The sequence below is a fragment of the Dermochelys coriacea genome, chromosome 8 (assembly GCF_009764565.3).
Source record: "Dermochelys coriacea isolate rDerCor1 chromosome 8, rDerCor1.pri.v4, whole genome shotgun sequence".
NCBI classification, from domain to species: Eukaryota; Metazoa; Chordata; order Testudines; family Dermochelyidae; genus Dermochelys; species Dermochelys coriacea.
Window position 1 is genome coordinate 34,631,348 of NC_050075.1, and position 13,578 is coordinate 34,644,925.

The window sequence follows — 13,578 nt, forward strand, 5'->3', positions numbered from 1 at the left end:
CACCATGCTGATGTGGCCAGCTCCTTCCTGTTGCTCTGCCAGGACTCCGGATAATCCCTCTTGAAGGTAGATGCCATTGCCTCAGCCATTAACTGATTCATCTGCATCGTTGTTAAGTCGCTCATTGTCTGTCCCCAAGTTATTCTAACTATGCACCGTGGCTTATCTTCCTGCTCCTCCTTTCCTTGCTCTCTTCTTCCCACATCACCTCAGCCCTCTCACCCCTGCTACCTCAGTGTGTCACACAAATGAGCAAAAGGAATAGAGGAGGAGAGGGAGAGAGAGAGAGAGAGAGAGACTGACTCTACAGCAATAGTTAATGACTTCAGCTTTTCAACTGAAAAACAAAATTAAAGAATCCCTAACCCCAGAGCCCTCCAAACCCACTCCAGCAGCCGCATAATGTTGTTTACATTATCCTTGTCCTCCCTTCTCTGATCCTTGTTCCCTTTCATCTCCTCTTAGCTCTCATTATGCTATACTTAATCTTAGACTGTAGTCTCTTCAGGATGGGGGCTATGTCTTTTATTTGTTCTTTAAAGGGCTGTGCACATTCATGGAGCTGCATCCGTAATAATACACAATTGCATTTGCTGACAGTGAGCTATTCAACCTTGGAGTTCTTCCTGATCCTTGGTCAGTGAGAGATCCCTTAATACCCTACTCCCCATACTGTAGTCTAATTAGTAAGCACTGGGTCCCTGGTAAATTCCATCTGTTCCGAAACATTTAACACACACAAAAAGGCAAGTTTAGCCTCACAATCCTTCTCTGGAGAAACTCCCACAGTCACTCCTCTGAATTGTTAAATCTCTGAAAGCAACTCCTTTACACATGACAGCTGTAGGTCAAAAAAACCCATGCTCTCATTCTTACCTGTAAAAATAAGCCTGTAATTAAGGACTCATCCATCCAGCATAACCAACATTAGTTAGTTGATCATAGTGGCAATAGCAACTGTGGGCACTGTTCAAGATTGCATTACCAGATACGTGCCTGCATGAAACCCCTATTCCAAAGGTGGTGCTTGCTTTGTATCTGAGGGACATAGGTCCTTCAGTTGAGGTGGCATTGACCATGTTCATGGTCTCCTTGGTTTACAGGCAACAGGCTCTAAAGTTGTTTCTCTTTCACGCATGGTTCCTGTGATAAATGAAGGGAGGGGGCAGCTCCCTTTTATGGACACCCAGCCAGCCAGTAGCTATAAAATCCCTCTTAGAAGCTGTTCTCTAATTGCTCTACCTGTAAAGGGTTAAAAAGTCTTACTGCTATGCATAGGTAAAAGGAAGTGAGTGGGCACCTGGCCAAAAACGCCAATGGGAAGACTAGAACTTTTTAAAATTGAAAAAAGACTCCCCTTTTGTCTCTGTGGTTGTTCTCCTGGGGAGAGGCAAAGAGGGCAACAGTTATGCTGTTAGAAGCTTGGGGCCAGGTATGAAAAATCTTCAGTATCATACCTAGTAACTACTCATTTTAAACCCCAGATATGTAAGTAGATCAGGAAATGTCTAGGAAGATGCAATTAGGTTTATCTCTTTTTATTTCTTTATGGCTTGTGGACTCCTCTGAACTAACCCCTGGTGCTCTTGTTTTGCTTGCAACCTTTAAGCTGAACCTCAAGAAAGCTATTACTGGTGCTTAATCCTTGTAGTTGCTCTTTTAAAATCTAGCAATAGCCTGAGTTCCAAGATGTATTTTCTTTCTTTTATTAATAAAATTTATCTTTTGTAAGAACAGAATTGGATATTTGTGTCTTAAGAGGTTTATGCACATGTTTAATTAGCTGGTGGCAGCAGCTGACTTCCTTTTCTTTTTTTTTTTCTTTCTTTCTTTTTTTCTTTCTCAGCTCTTCCCTAGATTGGGGTGGGATGTAAGGGCTTGAGGGTACCCTACAGAAAGGAATTCCCAAGTGCGCCTTCCTGGGCTCTCAAAGGGGTTCTGCACTTGGGTGGTGGCAGCATCTACCAATCCAAGGTCAAGGAAAAGCTGTGACCTTGGGAGTTCAATACAAGCCTGGAGGGGCCAGTACTAATTTTAGAATCCTTGTGGACCCCCACCTTCTGCATTCAAAGTGCCAGAGTGGGGAATTAGCCTTGACTGTTTCTCCAGCTGTTATGAGGCTGTGTCCACAGGAGGTAGTGCCCTGCCTCTGAGAACGTAATATTGCAGGGAGTCATTGAGCCAGTCAGGATACATACATAAAAAATTACAAGTGGGAGCCAGGGACAATGTGTATTGAGGGGAGGGGAAGGGAAGAAGGAAGAAAAAAGGGAATGATCAGGAAAGCAAACAAGACCCTAACCAGATTATTTAACAAACACACAATGAAGAGTATCCACCGCTACCCCCACTGCCACCAGTCCCCAAAGTCCCTATGACCTCACAAAGCAATGCTAGTGGACTTGCTGTTAACCCTGCTAACAGTTGCAGGTGGGGTGGGGGGGTGTCCTTGGGCAGAGGGCTATCAGATTGCCATAGGCAGCTGTGTGGGTGTGATGGTGAGAGTGTTAAACACACAACAGTAGAAGATATAGACAAGGGGAACAGCAACATTAGAGCTTCCTCCAGATGAGCAGTTCAAACCCAGCTCTAACTCCAAGGCCAGGCCTTTGGCTGAGTTCAGGATTTTAGCAAGCAAAATCCTAGCCCCGAGGCTCTTGTTTCCTAAAGGACTCGTTGCACCTTACTACATGTAAATGTCACTGCATGGCAATCCTTGAGGTTCTCGCAAACACAGTACAGTCAGGGCCATCAGGTCATCTCTGGAACAGAAGCCTGCTGGGGGTTAGTGGACAGCAAGCAAAAAACGGTTACTTACTTTCTCGTAACTGTTGTTCTTCGAGATGTGTTGTTCACCTCCATTCCACATTAGGTGTGCGCGCGCCGCATGCACGAGTGTCGGAAACTTTTTCCATTAATGGCTCCCGTCGGGCTGGCGGGGCCCCCCAAGTGGCACCACTGCGCTGTGCATATATACCCGCACCGGCCCAACCCCCTCCAGTTCCTTCTTGCCAGCGACTCCAACAGAGGGGTAGGAGGGTGGGTGGTGGAATGGACGTGAACACCACATCTCAAAGAGCAACGGTTACGAGAAAGTAAGTAACCGTTTTTTCTTCTTTGAGTGCTTGTTCACGTCCATTCCACATTAAGTGAATCACAAGCTTACCTCTGGAAGAGGGTTGGAGTCATGGAACAACTGCTCGGAGGACCGCTCTGCCAACCACCGTGTCCTCTCTGGCCTCCTGGTTGACCGCGTAGTGGGTCGTGAAGGTGTGCACCAAGGACCAGGTGACTGCTTTGTAGATCTCCTGGGTCGGGACCTGTGCCAGGAACGCCATGGAAGTCGCTTGCGCCCTGATCGAGAGGGCCGTGACCACCGGGGCTGGAACAACTGTGAGCTCATAGCACGCCCAGATGCAGCTTGTAATCCAAAACTAAATCCACTGCGCCAACACTGGGAGGCCTTTCATCCTCTCGGCCTCAGCCACAAACAGCTGTGCAGATTTGCGAAAGGGCTTGGTGTGCTCCAAATAGAACACCTGCGCTCGACGCACATCCAGGGTGTGCAAGGTGCAGTGACTCGGGTCCGTATGCGGTTTCAGGAATAACACCGGCAGACATATGTCCTAGCCCAAATGGAATTGGGAGACCACCTTAGGGAGGAACTTGGAGTGCGGCCAGAGCTGCACCTTGTCTTTCTGAAATACTGTATACGATGGCTCAGAGGTGAGGGCCCTCAGTTCGGATACCCTTCTGGCCGAGGTAATGGCAACCAGAAATGCCACCTCCCAGGAAAGGTGGAGGAGAGAACAGGAAGCGAGGGGCTCGAAAGGGGGTCCATGAGCTTAGAGAGAACCAGGTTAAGGTTCCATGGAGGGACTGGTGGGCGTATGGGAACACCCTCTCCAACCTTTAAGGAACCGTCCCACCATTCGGTAGGAAAACACCGAGCCCCCCGAGAACCCCGGATGGAAGGCGGAGATGGCTGCCAGGTGCATTCTGAGTGAGGACGGGGCTAGACCTTGCTGCTTGAGGTGCAGGAGGTATTCCAAGATAGCCTGCACCAGGGCCTGGCACAGCCGCCCCTGTCGGGGTTCACACCAACAAGGAGAACCTTTTCCACTTGGCCATATTGGCCACCCTGGTAGAGGGCTTTCTACTGCCCAGCAGAATCTGCTGCATGGGATGGGAGCACTGGCTCTCCAGGGCCTTTAGCCACAGAGCCTCCACGCCATCAGGTGCAGTGACTGCAGGTCAGGGTGGAGAAGCTACCCGCCATCCTGTGTAATGAGGTCCCAGTGTAGGGGCAGGACTACTGGGGCCTCCACCGAGAGCTCTAGGAGCGATGTGTACCAATGCTGGCGGGCCCAGGCTGAGGCAATGAGGATCACTGCCGCCCTGTCCCTGTGCACCTTGAGTAGGACCTTGTGCACCAATGGGAGCAGGGGGAAGGCATACATCAAGCCCCATTTCCACGGGATCGCAAACGTGTCCGTGAGTGAGCCCGGGCTGCAGCCCTGGAACGAGCAGAACCACGGGCACTGGATGTTGGCCCTGGTGGCAAACAGGTCTACCCGGAGAAACCCCCACCTGTGGAAGAGCGAAAGCACAGCGTCCGCCCTGAGCGTCCACTCGTGCATGCAGTACAACCTGTGAGGGAGTCCACCAGCTTGTTTCATATCCCCCAGGAGATAGGACGCCTCGAGGTAAATTGCATGGGCTATGCAAAGGTCCCAGAGGAGGAGAGCCTCGCGACAGAGTGGCGAGGAACGAGACCCACCCTGTTTGTCTATATAAAACATAGCAGTAGTGTAGTCTGTCAGAACTGTCATGCTGTGACCACTCAGAGTGGCGTGAAAGGTCTGGCAGGCGAGACGAACCGCCCTGAGCTCCTTCACATTGATATGGAGTGACCGCTCTGTTTCGGACCACAAGCCCTGCGTCATGAGGTCCCCCAGGTGAGCCTCCATCCGTGGTCTGACGCATCCGTCACCAGCGTCAGGTCCGGTTGTGGCGGCAAAGGGGATGCCTTCGCAAACCACAGGCTGGGACTGCCACCACAGTAGGGAGTCCAGCATGTCCCTTGGGGCTGTCATTACCAAGTCCAGGGGGTCCCTTCCTGAGCTGTACACCCGAGCGAGCCACGCCTGCAGAGCCCTGAGTCTCAGTCTGGCATGTCTGACCACGTGTTTGCATGTTGCCATGTGGCCCAGCAGCCGCAGGCAGCACCTGGCCGTTGTCGTTGGAAACTGGCGCAGGGAGGCCACCGCTTGCTGCATAGCCCGGAAGCAGGATACTGGAAGGCTTGCCCTGGCCTTCACCGCATCCAGGACCACCCCTATGAATTCCACTCTCTGCGTGGGTATGAGGGTGGACTTGGGGACGTTCACCAGGAGCCCCAGCTCACAGAACAATCTCAGGGCCACCTCCACATGGCCCCGCACTTCTGCCTCGGATCGGCCCAACAGGAGCCAGTCGTTGAGGTATGGGTACACCTGGATTCTCTGCCTCTGTAAGAAGGCCGCCACCACTGCTATGCACTTCGTGAACACCCTTGGGGCTGTGAATAGACCGAACGGGAGAACCGCAAACTGGTAATGTTCTTGGACCATGGTGAAGCGTAGGAACCACAATGTGCTGGGTGGATGGCGATATGAAAGTACGTGTCCTTCATGTCGAGGGCAGCGTACCAGTCCCCTGGATCCAGGAAAGGGATGATGGTGCCCAGAGAGACCATGGAGAACCGGGCCTTGACCAGGAACATGTTGAGCCTACACAGGTCTAGGATGGGGCGAAGGCCCCCTGTGGCCTTGGGGATGAGGAAGTACCAGGAGTAGAACCCCTTCCCCCTTAGGCTGTGCAGCACCACCTCTACCGCTTCCGCCTCTAGCAGCGAGCGGACTTCCTTCTGTAGGAGTTGCTCGGGAGAGGGGTCCCTGAAGAGGGACGGTGAAGGGGGTTGAAGGGGGGGAGGGAGGCAAACTGCAGCGAGTACCCGTTCCGCACCATGCATAAGACGCAACGGTCTGGATCACGCACGGGAGAAACGGGACAGGCGGTTCAGGAAACAAAGGGACGGATCCGGTGACTGGTCTGGTAAGCTGTCTTCGAGCGCACCTTCAAAAGTCTGGCTTAGTGCCCGGCTGGGGTTTGTGCTGGCCTTGGTTCTGGCCCGGCTCATTATTGTTACTATTGTTGTTGCGCCATCGCCTGTTATCCCTGCCTCGTCTATGGTAAGGCTCATGCCTATGGTGAGGCTGGTACTGGCATTGAGGGGGAGGCTGTGGCTTAAAGGGCTTCCTCTGGGTCACCAGGGTGTGCATACCCAGCGACTAAAGCATAGCTCACGAGTCCTTGAGGCTGTGCAGCCTCGTGTCTGTCTGGTCCGAGAAGAGCCCGGACCCTTCGAAGGGGAGGTCCTGGAGTGTATTCTGGACCTTGGGCGGCAGGCCTGACTCCTAGAGCCACGCTGAGCACCTCATGACCACCCTGACACGATTGTTCTAGCCACCGCGTCTGCCAAATCCAGGGAGGCCTGGAGAGAGGTCTTGGCTACTGCCTTGCCCTCGTCCACCAGGGCCATGAACTCCTGTTGGGAACCTTGCAGGAGGTTGTCCTTAAACTTCCCCACTGCTGCCCAGGAGTTGAAATTGTGCCTGTTGAGGATGGCCTGCTGGTTCGCAATCCTCAGCTGAAGGCCCCCAGATGAGTACACCTTTCTGCCAAAAAGGTCCAGGCGTTTTGCCTCCTTGGCCTTAGGGGCCAGGGCCTGTTGTCCATGGTGCTCCCTTTCGTTCACCGCTGAGACCACTATGGAGCATGGACTCGGGTGGCAGAACAGGAACTCATAGCCCTTAGATGGGGCAAAGTATTTACGCTCCACTCCTTTGGCCGTTGGAGCGCTGGAGGCTGGGGTCTGCCATATAATCTTATAGTTGGACTGAATGGTCTTAATGAGTGGGAGCTCTATTCTGGATGGACCTTCAGGGCTCAAGATGTCCACCATGGGGTCCTCCTGCTCAACCGTCTCCTCGGCCTGCAACCCTAAGTTTTGGGACACCCTGCGCAGCAATTACTGGGGGCTCTATGGTCTATTGGCGGAGGGCCAGACACCTCTGTACCCGCCACTGCCTCATCCGGGGAAGACGAGGAGGTTAGGTGCTGCTCGACTCCCTCTGGTTGGTCCTCCTGCTCCCCTTCTCCTGTGGGAGGGGCCTCTTGCTGAGGCCAGGGTGGGAGTCCATGGGATGGCACCGGACTCGGTGCTGGTCTCTCCGGTTTATCCTGGGGGGATGCTGGAGGCCTGGATACTGTAGCCTCCAGCACCATCTGGCATCGGTGTGGGGACCAGGACCACTGCACCAAGTAAATTGCCCCAGATGGGGCCCCTTGGTGCTACTGATAGGCCCAGGGGGTCCAGAAGGGCCAATGGCCTGGCGGCCCCCATTGGAGTTGCCAGCCCCCCTGAGGGTCCCTGCTGTCCGGGGCCCAGTGTGGGTAGCTATAGTGGCCGGAATAGGCGCTGGACTGCGGCGACGCCAATCGCGAAGGCCATGGTGGTGCCAACTATCTGCGTTGGCGGGAGAACAAGCGGCTCCTGGCTGAGCGGAAGCAGGAGCGGTACCGGTATCTCCGGGACCAGGACTGGGACCAGGACCGGTGCCAGCGTTCCCTGGACCGGGACCGTCTGCAGGAGTCCTCTGGCGAGGGCTGTCTCAACTCCTCCCGGCACCGGTTTCTGGGTGGTGCCAGAGAGCGGCGTGCCCTTTCTGGTGCTTCTTCTCGCCGACCCACTACTGGTGACGTAACCTCCTTCTGGGCCTCTGACAACTGTGAGTCCTCGGAGTCGGAGCTCGACCAGGACCAACTCCGAGAGCAGTGCCGGGACAGTGTCCTCGAGCAGCACACCATTGCCAGCTTACCCACTGATGGCACCTGAAACATGGGTGCCGGAGGGTTCTCCCCATATGGGAGGGGCTCGCTGCCGACAGCTCAGTGAGGTCCTTTGCAGCCTCAAAGGTGCCACATGTAGAGGACTGATCCGTTATGCCCTCGAGCCCATCGTCCGCACTGAGCTCACATAGGTCTGGGCTCGGTGGAGCTTGTGCTGTCGGGACCACCGGTGTTGGCGCCGATACTGCGGCCTTCCCGCTCTTATTGGCGCTCGGGGCCTTGGGAGGCAGCGGCCTCCTGTGAGGGGAATGACCGCGCCTTCCTTTCGGCTGCACCGGGGGCCGCAACCAGGGAGGACAAGCAGTGCCAGGGCCTAGCCTGGTGCTCTGGAACCGACAATTTACTGTGCTTAGCTGGTGCCGGGTCTCTTGGCGGCTCTGGGGAACTATGCAGCAAAGAAGCCTGAGCCGGCATCGGATCCTCCTGGCCCAGCGGCTGCAATGCGGCCTCCATCAACAGCTGCTTTAGACAAAAGTCTCTTTCTTTCCTTGTTCTTGGCTTAAACGCCTTGCAAATCCTACACCATTCAGTTTGATGTCCATCCCCCAGGCAACATAGACATGAGTCGTGGGGGTCACTAACCGGCATAGGTTTGCGGCACATGGCGCAAGCCTTGAAGCCATGGGCCTGCGGCATGCCCCCGGCCTGGGGCGGGTGCTGGAGGCCTCCAAGCACCTGATGACTTAAGTGTCCACAATAGGTATGTTAATGAACAGATAACAGCTACTCTAAATGCTAAGGGACTGCTCTTCTAGGAGAGAGAGAGAGAAAGGTTGTTCCAGATCCGCCAAAGATGGTAAGAAGGAACTGGAGGGGGTCGGGCCATCGGGGGTATATTTGCATGGTGCAGTGGCTACACTCGGGGTGGCCCCACTGGCCCGACGGGAGCCGCAAAGGGAAAAAGTTTCCGACGCTCGTGCATGCAGCGTGTGCATACCTAATGTGGAATGGACGTGAACAGCACTCGAAGAAGAACTATGAGTGACCCCTTCATCTTGGCTGTCTCTCCAAATCCCCATGGCAGTCAGGCCAGCAGTGCTTCCCCCTTAAAAAAGCAAGGAGATGAGCAATGAATTCCTCTGCTTTCTTTTCCCAATGGGGAGAGATTCATACATTCATAGATACTAAGGTCAGAAGGGACCATTCTGATCATCTAGTCCAACCTCCTGCACAGCGCAGGCCACAGAATCTCACCCACTCCTACAAAAAACCTCACCTATGTCTGAGCTATTGAAGTCCTTAAATCATGGTTCAAAGACTTCAAGGAGCAGAGAAGCCTCCCTCAAGTCACCCATGCCCCATGCTACAGAGGAAGGCGAAAAACCTCCAGGGCCTCTCCAATCTGCCCTGGAGGAAAATTCCTTCCCGACCCCAAATATGGCAATCAGCTAAACCCTGAGCATATGGGCAAGATTCACCAGCCACATACCCAGGAAAGAATTTTCTGTAGTAACTCAGATCCCATCCATCTAATATCCCATCTCAGGGGTTTAGTCCTATTTACCCTGAATATTTAAAGATCAATTACTTACCAAAATTCCATTATCCCATCATACCATCTCCTCCATAAACTTATCAAGTAGAATCTTAAAACCAGATAGATCTTTTGCCCCCACTGCTTCCCTTGGAAGGCTATTCCAAAACTTCACTCCTCTGATGGTTAAAAACCTTTGTCTGATTTCAAGTCTAAACTTCCTGGTGGCCAGTTTATACCCATTTGTTCTTGTGTCCACATTGGTGCTGAGCTGAAATAATTCCTCTCCCTCTCCTGTATTTATCCCTCTGATATATTTATAGACAGCAATCATATCTCCCCTCAACCTTCTTTTAGTTAGGCTAAACAAGCCAAGCTCCTTAAGTCTCCTTTCATAAGACAAGTTTTCCATTCCTCGGATCATCCTAGTAGCCCTTCTCTGTACCTGCTCCAGTTTGAATTCATCTTAAACAGCAAACCTTTGAGTGCGACCCCCCTTATAAATTAAAAGCACACATTTAACACTATTATAAATGCTGGCGGCAAAGCAGGGTTTGGGGGTGGAGGCTGACAGCTTGTGATCCCCACTGAGGGGTCACAACCCCAAGTTTGAGAACCCCTGCTGTAGATCTTAGCCAGTCACTATTCAGAACCATTCCATATGTTGGGGCAGTGGGGAATAGCCAAGTCCAACTGCGGAGGAGCATGGGTGACTAGCTGGCTGCAGGCCCAGCTAGTTCATCAAAGGGACATGTGGAAATCCTGCTCTCTGGCTGCTGTCGGCAGACCAGGTGCATTGTGTCTCCCTCTCTCAGATCCAGGAAGAGGGAGGATGGGAGGGAACTGGTTATGTTTTACCTAGCTCCAAAAGTTGATTTGTTTTGCAACGGTCACTCTCCCACCTGGAGCTGAAACACTGTTTTTTCAAATCATGCCAAGTTTAGGCTACTGATCTACCAATGCACACTTGAAAATGCCAGACTTCCTTGTAGGGCAACATGCACAACAGTGAGCCACATCAGCCCTATGGCTGAGCTCTAGGGCCAGAGCATGCCCAGCTGCTGCATAAAGACAGGGAGTGTGACAGGAAGTCTCCCTGACAAGCTGCCAGACACAATCTGTCACTTCACTGCCCCCCAAATGCAGGACTGCTTCCCCCTAGCACTTGGGGGCCATAGCCACCCCAAAGGGTACAGGGAAGGGTGGGGAAGGACGGAGCCGCAGTCCCACCCCTCCCACAGCAGCAAGTGTGCAGGAGGGTGGAAGGGCATGCTGTTCCCCTCCCCCTGCAGTCATAGAGCTGTGCTTCCCAGGCATGCCTCGGAGTGCTGTGAAAGGCTGTGCCTCCCTGTGGTACAATCCATTGTGGGGCAGGGCAGAGCAGCTCCTGGCTATAAGCAGAGGGGGTTCCCATTACTACCTGCTTTGGGGTTCCCATCAGGGGAGAACATGCTACACAGCTCTCCTATCTAGGAGCCCTTTACAGGCAGTGCCATCCCCTTCTTGAGCTGTGCTGGACCCCTACAGTGCACCAGGTGTGGGCTTGGGCCCTGACCCAGTAGATCAGCGAACCAAGCAGGTGCCTGGGGTGGCAAATGTAAAGGGGCGGCAGGACACTGGGCTCTGGGGCGGCAATTCGCCCTTGGTGGCAGGGGGAATTCGGTGGCTGCTCCGTCACAGCGCGTTTCGCACTCAGCGGGCAGGATTCCGCCTCCCTGTTCGGTGGCAAGTTTTTTGTTTTTTTTTCCCTGCTTGGGGCGGCAAAAACCCTGGAGTCAGCCCTGGCTGGGATGCTCGATACCGTCTGCCCAAATGGCCCAGACCTCCAGCCGAGTCCTGGAAGCCGTTTGATCAGTTCCTGTAGCACAATGCCTCTGCTTCTATTTAGCTCACAGGAGAAGCTATCCCTTGGCATCCCTTTTTCCTAGTGCAGAACTCCAGAAGACACTGCAATGGTAAATATTCTCTCTCTCTCTTCCTTGGGGGAGTTTGGGCAAAGACTCTGTGAAAGATCCATCGCGCAGATTGGCGCTTAAACTGGAGGCTTAGGAAACCAACCGGAGGGCTTTGCTGTGCTGGCTGGCATAGGGGGAGTTGCGTGAAGACTCTATTATTTGATCACTGGTATTATTGTACCTGGGTAACACTGTAAGTGCTTGCTATCTCATGACAGGTTGTTTGATATTACACTGTTCCTGTCTCTTGGGAACAGAGGGGGAAGGCTTGTGATTATCCAGCCCGGTTATCCTCTCTGTTACTCAAGAGCATTCCCAAGGGCTTGCTCATTTTTTCCTCACAGTCTCATTTTGATTTAGTTCTTTGCCTAGCCATTAGGCAAGGATCTCGATCCATGGAGGCCAGATGTGGGGGAATCGAGGCCCATACTGAAGAGCACACGACAAACAGCAGCACAGAAGCCTAGCATGACATAGGCACCATTGCTGTAATAGAAATAAGATTGTTTCTTGATTCAGCATGTCAGTTATAAATAATTTACAGTTCTCACATTCACTCTGCCACAAGACTCTGGAGAAAGGCTTTTCATCTGATTACAAAAAAATAATTTAAAAAAAGGCTGTGGGATCTAATGTATGGTCTTCCTATCCAGGGTAAGGTCCATATGTAATCACCAAGAAGAGGCACATTTCCTCAGATGCTGCAGAGGAAGAGAAATTCCCAGACACTTATAAGCTTGTGCCTTTGATCCAGAGTGGGGCCAAGTCTGGTTACAATAACTGAGCTCTTAGGGGCAAATCACACCCACACTTTGCCAGTCATAGAGTGACACCTGTGCAGTTCTGTTCCCCAAGTAGCATGCGGGAGTGGGGGCACTGACACCTTACACAGCACATAGGGATCCCTTCCCTGACCAGCAGGGTGGACTCAAGGGAGCCCAGAGGCATGGAAGGGGCCTTGTAGCACTGAGGACTTGGCCCATAAGGCAATAGGGTTTTAACCCACTGCAAGTGGAAATGAGCATGAATTGTGACGCTTGGGAACTCCCCAGAGCTCGGGGTATTTGGTTCTGGGTTTTTAACTGAGGCCCATCTCTCATGGGAATACTAATGGCTCTGAGTCTTAAGGCCTTATGCTTTGAGCTGAGCTTCATTGGACCTTCCTATTGTCTCCTTCAGCAAACAAGGATAGTGGGAGGTTCATATTCATTGTCATTCATTGTGCCTAGTTGTTCATTTCAGTGCTGTTAAGTAGAGCTTCTGCTGCAGTGATGTCAGAATATATTGTGTCACAAAATTACAGCTACCTGAATTAGCACAGAATTTTCCTGCTCTCAATAGCATTTGAAAAGATTATTATTCTGGAGTGGATTAAGAGGCAGTGTGAATTCCCCCATCATTTCTTGATAGCCTCAATATGTGGACACCCCGTCCAAAACAATATTGTCCAAAGTGCAGCCCAAGAGACAAAGGTGACCTGGTAAGTCCTAAATTACAGTCTGTGGTTACCCTCTCTAGGGGATTGCTACCTAAAACCAAAGTTGATCAGCTGCAAACAAAACCAAGAATCTTTTGCTAATCCTCTATCAAGGAAGATCCAGAAATAAGCAAATATTAGGGTTTTGTGCAATAATTTTTTAAATGTCATACAAACATACAGAAAAAATAAGTGAGAAGAAGGTATTGTGGACCGTTGGCACTGCAGAGTTTGGGCACTTGTATCCAGAACTTGCAAACAGCTGCTCTATATCCAAACAGCATAGCAGCACTTCTGTGATGCTAGTATCTTGTCTTCTAGCATCTCAGCTCTCATTTCACATATAAAAAGGCAGGCCTTGTCTACACACAGAATTATTCCAGAATAGCTATTTTTGAAGTAGAGTGAGCTAACCCAGAAAAAGGCATTCTGATTTCAGAATAAGAGAATCCACATATTGAGTTATTCCAGGATAGGTATTCCACTTTAAACTCACATCCTGCCTTATTCCAGAATAACTGATGTGTAAACAAGTCCTAAGGGTATGTCTACACTTACATTTTATAGCGCTCTAACTTGCTGGCTCAGGGGTGTGAAAAATCACACCCCTGAGTGCAGCAAGTCTGAGCGCTTTAAAGTGCTAGTGTAGACAGGCTCCGAGCGCTGGGAGCCGTGCTCCCAGTGCTCGGAGCTAATCTCGTGGAGGTAGATTATCAGGA

General features: G+C 51.9%; 1 long non-coding RNA gene across 1 annotated transcript; it reads left to right on the forward strand.

The window, feature by feature from the left end:
* Positions 1-1,260: 1,260 nt before the first annotated feature.
* Positions 1,261-13,275, forward strand: LOC122461299. The gene is made up of 4 exons (XR_006283200.1): positions 1,261-1,555; positions 5,476-5,477; positions 9,392-9,399; positions 13,265-13,275. It is a non-coding gene; the product is annotated as an uncharacterized LOC122461299 (long non-coding RNA).
* Positions 13,276-13,578: the final 303 nt, after the last annotated feature.